Raw genomic sequence first — 4,728 nt, forward strand, 5'->3', positions numbered from 1 at the left:
CAGACTGCGTGCGTGCGTGCGTGCCTCCTCCCACTCGCAGCACACACACACTTGACAATTAATTAAGCGCAGTAGTACGAGTCAGCTATAAAATGTGCTCAATATGTTTCCATCGTGTGCGTTAATTCGGTGGGTCGCAAAAAAATTACACCGAGTACCACTTTAAAATACTTTACACCAAGTGCAATCATGACCAACATTCAAATACAGTAGTGTAGTAGGCCCAAGTGCTCATTGAATGGAACACTGTGGTAAATGATGAGGTGAGAAAGCTGAGTCATGTCACTTGACTCTCCGTGACAAAACCGACTGCCGTCAATATTCGGGTCAAGGTCAAAATTGAAATGTTATAGGAATTGGAAAAAAAGGAGTACCCCAGGGGTCTTATTCGGGGGGGTTTCAGACTTTATGCAATAATGCTGTTTTGAAAGGGTTCTTGACTGCATGTAATCTTAAGCATAAATGTCTTTTAAATCTTTCATCTAATATTTTCCTTTGTTCCTTTGCACTTTCATCTTTGCTGACTTCACAACTACCAAATACCCGGCTAGCGAAATATTCACTCCAGACTTTTTGAGCTACATTGTTAAACTATTTTCACCATTTCAGTTGTTCCAATTTTTAGGGCATGGATTAAAATCAAGTCCAGACCCAACCAGGCCGTTCTGGAAACTGTCGAGAAAAATACCAGTAGTTTCCATTTATGGCATTAATTTGCAGGGTCCCAAAGTGGGAGTTTTTTCATGGGGCGCCAAATCCCTGATGGCGCGCCTGATTATATTTTAATGAAACACTCGTTTCAAATAGTTCTCTTCATGTGTATTGTTTCAGTGTGAGTGAGTGTGTGTGTGTGTCCATGTGTGTACATGTAGCAGATCCTTTGGAATGTATTTATCACAGGTCACAGTGTCCTGGGTTATTACCACCATTCCTTTGGCATGAAGTAAAAGAGGCACATTTAAGCACACAGGGCTGTCCTACTAACACTCCTACTCGATTTTCTTGCAGCAGTGAGCAAAAGTCGTCCTCCCCACAGCAAAATGCTATTTATGCGCAGAATACGTCACGTCAAGATGTTATTTCCTTTCAGAGCGGCCCTCGGTGATGGCCACTGTTGTAGTAAACGCTCAATTTCAAGTCTTTGCCATCTAACACCTGACAGCTAAAATGAGCAAGCGGCTCAAGGTTGCTCCGGAATGCATCTCTCACTTCTCTCGTAAATAACTGGGGTAGACGCACGGTGGGTGACGCCGTTGCAATTTGTCATCTTACACCGTTGGACCAAATAAATAAATAAATAAATAAAGAAATATAGATAGATATAGGCATATATAATATAAAAAATCTAAATAAATAAATAAAATGTATTGTGATTCTGATCATATATCTATAAATAAATTTACTTAAATCATTTTTAAATCACAATTAATTAAATCACCCATCATCTCTACAAAATCTGGCAAGGTGTTTCTGAATTTATTTTGATACATTTATTTCATTATTATCACTTATTTGATTTCACTTATTTTTTATACTGGTGTCAACATAACCAGCTTAACCTTTTTCATAATGCCAACCACGTAACCTGCACAAGTTCTCTGCTGACGTTCCATGGATCTTTTTTTTTTTTCCACAGCCGCCAATGATATGAGAGTGATGTGATGAAACTGACAAGTATTTTCATCATTTTCCCACAATAGACTAGCACGGATAAAGCATTCAGTCTTCCATCTTGTGCAATGATGACCCCGCAGGCATTTCCAAACTGCTGCCATCATATTTTTGATGGCAGAATTCTAATCACCTCAAAGCTTGCCGTGTTTTTCTCGTTCACATATTTTACCCTTTCAACATTTTGTCATTGTCTTTTGTGTGTGTCTGCAATACCCAGTGAGTATTGAATTCCAAATAAATTACATACTCCTCCATTGTAAATGTCGATTTTATTCAACACGACGTGAAGAGTTTCTTATACAAAGCAGACGTAGAAAGGCTGCAATTTTGTGGAATTAGATCATTGTTCCCCCGCTGTGGGCCAAAAGTTGAGTAATGGCACGCTTACACTTGGTGACATAATCTATCTGCGATGACAAAGACAGAGCTGAGGTCTTTGCAGAGCGGAATAATATGTCATCTTCCGAGACCGTGTCAGCAACAACCAACATCTGCTGGACTGAGTCACAACCCCAAGAACAAGACCGTCTTTCAGCTGGACAAACAATGCATGTTGTTTTCCTCAGAGCATCTCATAATGTTTAGAGAAGTGATGCTAAGTCCATCCAAAGAAGGAAGTCTGCATCTTTCATAGCTCTCAATTCAAATATTGCATTGCATCAAAGTTTGATCACAAACACGTTAACCTTTACTGGGAATCTCTTTTTTGGAGAAAGGAAACAGAAGGCGCTGAGTGGGCGAAAATCTGGCTTCTCTGGGTTTCTGATTATGTAGGCCCCATCTGAGCTGGCAATAACTCACATCTTGTCTTTCATCTTAAATGCCGTTGGCATCAGGCCTTTCTTTTGGATTCGTGGAACGAGCGAGCCTCCACCTGCACACACAATAAACGGCTGGCATCAGACAATTGACGCAGCGGTACCGCTGGACTGCCGAGACTGTGCTATTTATTTCATCCCCAACCGGTCCGATGTCAACTGTTATCAGTTACAGCAGGAAATCAGACTCCCGTGCAGCTAAGCACCCAGCTGGTACAGAAGCTGAAATGCATTTTATATTCTCGTCACGTGAAATTCCCGGATGGGTTTATCACCCCCCCCCCCATGCCACCTGCCCCCTAAACATTCTCCCCCATGATAGTTGGAGGCAACAACTGTCAATCATCCAACATCTGCTGAACACTTTCCACGCTGCTCTTATTTGTGTATTTATAAACAAGACAAACATTTACTTTGAAATGACTGATGACTACAGTTGTTTACCTGGTCTATAAATAGAGGTGAGGAACGTCACATTTAGTCCCTATTGAAGTGCAAATTTCTTTTCAGTGATGCAGAAAGTGCTTGGAAGAACACAGTTAAAGGAGCAATCACTGCCAGAATTTTGCTTCCTTCCATCCAAGCATTAGCAATTGGCCTCATTAGAATAGCAGGTGAGCTGGCGCCCATCCCAATTGACATCAGGCCACATCTTGGACTGGTCGACATTTTAAAATGCAAATCATGCAAAATACTGTAATTATATTAAATATATGTTTTTTTTCTAGAATGGAAGGCAAGCTTCTTGCTTCATGGTTGACCTCATGTAAAACCACAGAAAAACAACAGTAGACTCAATGACATATCCTAAACGGTGTTATGCCTCCCTCTAGTGGTAGATTTTAGTTTACCCGCTTCATCTATTATATTATTTTTGAGTCACCCTTGGAAAAAAGATTTGTAATCTCAACGAGTTTTTTCTGTTTGTTTTTTGTTTTAACATGGTAAATAAAAGAATATTTTTTTGCTGTACCTTGGAAAATCTACAGATTTATCTCAGATTAGCGTATTCAACTATTCATCACATTAATGTGTGTTATTTATCATTCCTTAAGGGCCCTGCTCGATTTCACCTATATAAGACAATACCTAATATGAAAAGTGTTTGACTTACTTCATGCTAATCTAATGTATAATGGGAAAAACTCTGCCCCCTAGTGGACAATTAAGGCGCAACATTTGTTTTCAACGCGCATCATGCTTTATTTCACGATGTAAGAATGGTAAGAGTCAAACAATCACAATAATATGAACGTATTTAATTATTGTATCTGGCATCTGCGGCATTATCAAAGAAATGGAAAATTAATCACTAAAGTTAATCAATAAAATGTGCAGTTAGTTTATGACAGCTAAACCAACTTAAAAAGAAAGCAATAATCAAAACATCTAAATACTGTAGTTTTACTGAAATGTATTACTAAACATTTTAAATGCTTTTTTTTGGGGATAAATCTGTCATATTTAGATTCAAAAGCTAAAACGTAACCAGAGAAACAACTGATTTGACACAGTAAAAGTCTTGCTATGCTTTTAAAAAGAAAACAGACCATCTGCTTGTTCCTTTGTGTTGTACATAATGTGTCGTGAATCAGTGGCCCCTGTCACAACAACAAAAGTGGGGTTCATGTTGGAGCTGAGGCCCTCTGCACAAAGGTCTTCACCAAGGGTCAATTTGGGATCGGAAGACCACCCAGTTGTGCGCCTCAAGACACAGTCAGGACTTTGCACTGACGATAAACGACAATTGCTAGACTAGCAATAATTCTGTCTCGGACATAAATGGCTCTGTCGATGAAAGAGTCTTCACATTCGCTTTGCAGCTAACATCTGTTGTGGCGTCTTTGAGAAATGAATTATGCAAAACTTAAAAGGCACACACACACACAAAAAAAGCGATTAATTATGCTTTTCAGCCTATTGTGTGTGAATTTTAACAAGAGAGCCACTCATCGAGTCGTATATCGTTTATCCTGCAGGGGGCAGTGTTTGTTAGGAAAATGGGTGCACATGCAGTTTTTGGCAGCTCAATGTTCGGAATGAAAGCACTGATTTGAACATTTTGGAAGGATTTCTGGCGCTTCCAATGCACTGGTTTGTCACGGATTGCGAGATATTTGTTGACCGCTGAGTTTTATCTGTCATACATCGTTAAGTTGAACCCCAAAAGTGACAAGCACATTGCAAAAACTCTGCCAGATGGTCCGCCCAACATTTTTCAAATAAAGAGTGAAGT

This window comes from Syngnathus acus, chromosome 8 (genome assembly GCF_901709675.1).
Source record: "Syngnathus acus chromosome 8, fSynAcu1.2, whole genome shotgun sequence".
Taxonomy (NCBI): domain Eukaryota; kingdom Metazoa; phylum Chordata; class Actinopteri; order Syngnathiformes; family Syngnathidae; genus Syngnathus; species Syngnathus acus.